The sequence below is a fragment of the Dermacentor albipictus genome, chromosome 1 (assembly GCF_038994185.2).
Source record: "Dermacentor albipictus isolate Rhodes 1998 colony chromosome 1, USDA_Dalb.pri_finalv2, whole genome shotgun sequence".
NCBI lineage: Eukaryota > Metazoa > Arthropoda > Arachnida > Ixodida > Ixodidae > Dermacentor > Dermacentor albipictus.
The window spans coordinates 83,646,168-83,652,627 of NC_091821.1; the positions used below are offsets into that span (position 1 = coordinate 83,646,168).

The following is a 6,460-nucleotide window of genomic DNA, read 5'->3' on the forward strand; positions in this document are numbered from 1 at the left end:
GCACCTCTTCGCTACGGTATATCAGACAAGGTGTGCGAGAAGATTGTGCGCGCTCACGATTAGATTTCTGAGCGTTGATGGCATCAGGCCCGGTTTCCTGGCATCGTCAGCAAGAGGAACAGTTACCTGGGGGAAAGCATTGGAGACATATTCAGTACTTTGTAACATACGGATCAGCGCGGACATGTACATTAGAACTAAAGGTACTGAAATATTCAAATGAGAGTTTCCCTGCATATATTTTGGCTGTCTAATGTTAATATCTAAAGAAAATATACTGTGACTTTGTGGCAATTAATGCAGACATAAAATATGAGCCCCGACACAGTACCCGTGGTGGAACTGGCCCCTGGACTATAGGGCTACATGGAACCAAGAAATTCTGGTTTGATACATACCATTAATTGGAAAGTGTTCAGCGCTTGAATTTTTGGTGTGTCGGCACCGCCGTGTAGTCTTGGGAGCCCTTTTTACCACGAGCACTATGTTTCAGCTAATATTCAAAGCAACTGTACCCTGTTTTTAATTGGGGCGGGGGGGGGAACTTTCTTTAGCGTCGAACCACTGCTCCAAAGTTATCGGTTAGATCAAGACGCGCCTTCACGTGTTTCGAATATCCAGTATGTTGTCACAGATTCAATAGCGAAAGAGCGTTACCTTATCAGATTGCGCGCGTGAAGCGAATATTGGCGTACACTCGCCATCGCATTTGAGGACCCGAGATTTCGCTGACAATCTGATCAACCGATGCCTTGATCTCTAGATCAGATTCAGAGGAAGCACTACTTTGCACGCAGCCATCGTTGTGCTTTGAGTGTTATTTTCTTTTCCAGCGCAAGCTCACCTTATATTGAGTTATATTCGTGACTCACTCTTTTGGAACTGCCTTGTTCTCGATATCACTACAACTTGACAGTATCGACGTGTTACATCTTCATTGAGTGAATACTGGGAAATGGACTAGGACTTTTGTTGGGCGCGTGCGTTCACACATTTACCACAATTTATTTTTCATAACTTACTTTCGTAATTTAGGAGGTTGTAAAAGACAGCAACTTTGTATTAACACGATGTCTTAACAATACAGAAAATTTAAATGCTTATTAGTCGGCTTTCACCTCATGGTAAGGAATTTCAATAAAGATATCCTTATGATAATTAAAAGCCTATCCGCTTGACAATGTTTCATCTGAGTTCCCCCTTTGCAATCTGATACCGACTTGAAGGTGGTTCGTATCGTGGGCCCTTGACATATGTCCAACCGTCAAACAAAGTGTTATTCCGAATGTTTCATTTCAGAAAGGCGTGTTACCCTCCTGCCTTTCAGTCCCGTTCGCAAACACGCAGAAGACAAAAGCACTGCGTGAGGAGCGTCGCTAGTCCAAATCCACAAGCTACTGTAACTCACCTCGCCTATGTCGCTGCCATTCAGGCTTAGATGAGAAACGTATATTTTAAATCACCGCATTACGAATCCGAAAAGAGCAGCCCGCGACCAGTCCAGCTTGGTTTCTATCATTTCGTACTTCGTCCTAGCGGCTTATTGGCAACTCAAATCAACATTAGGGGGCGCTGCGGAGCCTGACCCGGTCTGGCTACACTGTGCAGTATGGCGGCTTTACGGAGGTCCCCGCGTACGCTTTCCTTGGTGAAAACATTAAGTTTGTTGCACTGCGATGTTAATTCGCGCTGTTTTGTGGGGGGAGAACGGGTAGTGGACGTCGAGCACCTCATTTTAGTCGGCACCAGTGGTACAAAGAGTAATTAAGTAGAAGTGGTCGCGCGTGTGTGCAAACCTCCGGCGTGACAGCGGACCCGCACGAGATTGTGGTGAGAATCGCCGACGCATTCCGGGACCCGTCGATCGTGGAGGCAAAGTGTTCGTGCACTGCTGGATTGTCGCAAAAGTGCAAGCACATCTCGGCTGTTTCTCCTGGCACCTTATCCTGGAACATTTGGTGTAGTTGTCAGTCCCTTTAACGTTTCGTCTCTACATTGCGTTTCAATGCTGTTCATAGTGCAAAGATCGTAGTAAAGCGGAATGTTCATGTGCGTGCACCGTTGTAAGCAGAAGAGATCCTATTATGTGCCGAACTGCAACTTAGCTTCACCTTGTGCTGTGGCGCTTGGGGTTACCTATCACAATACATATCCTGCTTTTTTTCTTTTTTTTTTGCCGACATGACTGTTCGTTTCCTATGGCTCATACGCTATTGTTTCACAATTTGTGCTCGAGCAACTGCGTTATATCAGTGGCGACTCAGGCAGAACTCATGAAACCAACTTTTGTTGTCTTTGTTAGTGCCCTTCTTAAAGGGGCCCTGAAACTGGCATGCCGCATGATATACATACCACGACCACCACAAGCTCTGTTCGCAGGACGATCAGACAGCCGTGTGTATTTATTGGTCTCTGTAAGTGATGTAGCTCCAGGCGTCCATCTCGCGTTTAGAGAGTGCCACACATGCCTGAACCACAAGTAGCAATGTGTAAAAAAAAAAAACTTGACCAGGACCTTGCTACCTTGCCATGCACCGTGTAGCTTCCAGCACACTAGCTGAGGCGAAAGGAGAAAGCAATGCATCAGTGCAATAACTACTAATTCCGCTTACAGTTCAATGATTCGAAAAATTTTTGCAGCAGGCGGTGTCCTTTTGTAGTGAGGTAACTATGATCAGTCGGAAGCGTTTCAGTGCCCCTTTAAGTGTTTGTTAAGTGCTTTAAGTGCATGTTAAACTTTTATGTCACTTACTTTCCATTTATTGATATGTTGATAGTAAGGACAGCTCTATATGCTCTCTGGAGGTCAATAATTATCATTCACTGATGTTAAGTCTGCACAAGTGTCTCCCCATGTTGTATTACCAGTGGTTTAGTTATGCTTCCCAGGACAGCCATTTGCACTGTATTCAACAAACTGGGAAGAAGCATAAATTATGGTACATATACCAGCTGGGGTCATTTGAATCAAACCATTCTTTCAGAGTACTCAACTCTGGTGGCCAAACTTTTTAAATACTCATCGTATGCAGGTTTGACACTGTTCCATGTTACTTCTCATGTTCTGTTTGGCCAGATATACCCTCATATGCTAAAAAGTGCAACAAAAATGGGCTTGAGTAAAACGTATGAGGCAAGTACAGTGAACAAAATATTGAGTGCATGTGGTTTATTTTGTGAAAAAATACAAGTAAGGAAAGGGACAACAAACCGCCATTGAAGAATAACCACAACTCTATGCACACAGATCATAAGTGAACTGCAAATATCTCGGAATACCATAAGATGAAAACTTGCATCAGAATGCGTAGTGTAAATCAGCACTTCAATGAAGAATACAAGTTGCAAAAGAATGTGCATTGCTAATTTACAAAAAGTGTGTTGAAGTTGAAGTCTGCAGGTTTGGCCAATGCAAACAAGTGCAGCATGTAGATCACATGGCAACGACCGTGTCTGAAAAGTATGAAGTGGCTGAGTGGCATAAAAAATGCTGGATTTCCAAACAGAAGACTGCACTTACTCTCAAGGCCGCCACGCTTTGATGGAGCCAAGGTCACACGCACAAATGCCTCTATGCAATACAGGCTACTTGCAATATCGCCAGCCATGGCACGACTTCAGGTGAATCACCTAATGCCGAATATGCAAACGCGCCACTGGAATTCATCTTTTGGTGGCACAGCCACAGTTACTTTTAAAATTTCACACATCAACTGAGCAGTCTCTGCAATTATGTTGCTACATGTAGTTAGAGAACAGTTAAAAAGGTGACTCAAGAATGCAGTGGAAATATGCTTCAATTTCACCAATGTCAATGCAACTGTTTTTACACATAACTGGTGCCGTCCTGAAAGTGGATGAATTTTTGTGTAGCACGTCACACGAGCATTCAGAACATCGAATGATGGCAGGCCTGTGAATGTATTTACGTCGCTACTATTTATCGTGTTCACAAACTTCTGTGGAAAAGTACCCGATGTCACTTGGGCAGCCTTGCTTTCTGTAAGCCTTGTCCGTGAAGCCATTTCTAGTAGGAAATTTGCCACGTCTTTTTCTTCTCTTGAGTACTCTGCCATTAATGTCTGGAGGCCAGGTTGGCAAGCACATTCCTGTCACAAAACAAAAGCAAGAGTTGTAATGTCTGACATATCTGACGCGAAATGCAGCTTCTTTTTGTCATTCCAATAATGCACGTCAGTGTATTAAATTCAATGTTGGAAGTAGGAAAGCCAAGCTTTTTGCATCAGTTAATTTGCACCCATCACACACCACAATCCTTTCACGAATTAATCCAGAAAACATGCTGCCGGCTAGGTAAAGACAGCTACCACATCACAAATATATAGAAAAAATAAATTGCCATATTTGCTATGTCCTTGTCCCTTATGGTGTTTGCAAGGCTTTGGTCAATGCTGTTAGGGGATGGGAAATCGTCCTGCAATGTCAGATAGAGTTCAGTTCAAGAAACCAGTGGTTAAGCAATGTGTGCACAAGTTGCAATTAATGTGCACCCATCACACACCACGTGCTACAATGCTTTTACGATGTAAATCCAGAAAGCATGCCACCGTCTAGGTAAAGACAGCTACCACAACACATACATATACAAAAAGAAATTACCATATTTCCTTTGTCACTTATTTGGTCCATGCTGTTGCGGTCAGGGGATGGGAGATCGTCCTGCAATGTCAGAGTTTAATCCCAAGGAATTAGTGGTGAAGCAATGTGTGCACAAGTTGCAGGCAGCCAATTTACCATGGTGGTCGTGCTGACAGGTGCATGGGGCAACACCTTTGCTTCTAATGGGGAGGCAACAGTTTCTTTGCTTGATTCATTCTGTAATGCATTAAAAGGTGTTGACATCTATTGCATGCTTGTAGACATGGTGTATGTACCATAAGCATATAAGTGCTGCACCATGTAGTCAAATTAACTTACTCTGGCTGACCGATACACACGTCGGCGAAGTCTTGCCAGTGAAAGCTCTTTCATATGAGCATCCTTGTTCTCATCATAACATGACGTCCTTGGCAGGTTTTCAGTTGGTATTGCATTTTTTTCAGCCGCTGTCTTTGACATGCTACATCTGAAAAAATAAATGAATTGTTTATGCTTTGTTGTGCCTCAATATGGGCTGCACCCAGAATTTTTTTTCTTTTTACCTCAGAAACAAAGCCACAATATTTATAAAAAAGCATTTGCAAGGAAATGAAGCACGGTTTGAGTGTGCAAGGCTATGCAACGATGTACACCGAATGTAGCATCTGCAAAACGTAGTTGAAAGCTGCTCATAACACAAAGTACACAGGTGCAAACACCACCACATGACCGGAGTAGTTATGCCACTGAGTTGGGGATGATTTAATAACACAGATAAAGCTAGCTTAGGTACTAATACTGCACATACATATGCGACACGTCAGTAGACGGCGGACGCCGTAAATTTTCCTCGAAACTAGCAAACGCGTGTAAAATTGACATGTGGCTGTCGCGTAAGTGGCAAACTTCTGCAATGAACGCGATAGGCTCGCCGTCGGTGCGAAATACCAGTGTCATATGGCCACTCTTGAGCACGTCAGAGATTCTCAAGTGCAAGTGGCAAATTCGTAATCAGTCGCGCTGGGAAGTGCCCGCGTGCAGTGCGCCTGTGCTGCAAGTTCATCCGCACCACGCATGATATTTATTCCGCTTTAGCATGCCACATACGTGGCACGTTTACACTCAACACTTCCCGAACTTGCTAGTACATCATTCGTAAACATTTGAATCTCCGACGCCCGTATAAGTTGCGCGAGACGTGCTGGGCATCAAAAGCCTCCCGAGTTACAGCCGGGTGTAGCCAACGAGCGCAGAGGTGACGTTGCTCGCAGAAACCGCTGTGAAGCGTCGAACATGAGCTCTAATTACAGCCAATGTGGTTAACGAGTGCAGAAGAGACGTTCCTCGGAGAAACCGCTGTGACAGGTCTCGAACCTGTGCTCGAATTTCGCGTTGCGGCTAACATATGCAGCAAATAATGCATATCCCAATCGCCAGTGCCCGCAATGCGAAACGTGTTTACATAAGGTGACACAGTGACATGTATAATGGCCACGCACAATGGTCATGCATTAGGGTCGAGTTCACAATAGTGTCTCACCTGGTAAGGAGAAATTATCCCGTGCAAAATGCCGTGAGCAAACAGTCACTGTAAGCGTCACAGCCTTGCCGATGCGGAGGTTAGCGATCCACCTGGTTCTGCGGCTTCAGCCTTTCCACTCGGAGGGAAGTGCGTGAACGGAAATATCGCGGTCCTTCCATCTCGCTGGCACGCACCGAGGAACACAGCAGAACTGCTTGGCCGTTCGCTTTTTCTTTGCTAGCAGCTTCATTCTTCCGTCCGCGACAGCAGCCTCCACGGCACACACGGCGACTGGACCTCTGTATTTCGTTTCTCCCTACTGCCGCTAGGTGTCGCATG

General features: G+C 44.8%; 1 long non-coding RNA gene across 2 annotated transcripts; it reads right to left on the reverse strand.

Annotated features, from left to right (window-relative positions):
* Window positions 1–3,154: 3,154 nt before the first annotated feature.
* LOC135907464 (uncharacterized) lies at window positions 3,155–6,460 on the reverse strand. Of its 2 annotated transcripts, XR_010566005.2 has the most exons (4): window positions 6,140–6,460; window positions 4,939–5,086; window positions 4,621–4,836; window positions 3,155–4,109 (listed from the first exon to the last, which is right to left on the reverse strand). It is a non-coding gene; the product is annotated as an uncharacterized lncRNA (long non-coding RNA). The 2 variants fall into 2 exon arrangements; XR_010566004.2 differs by having other exon boundaries at window positions 3,155–4,836; window positions 6,140–6,459.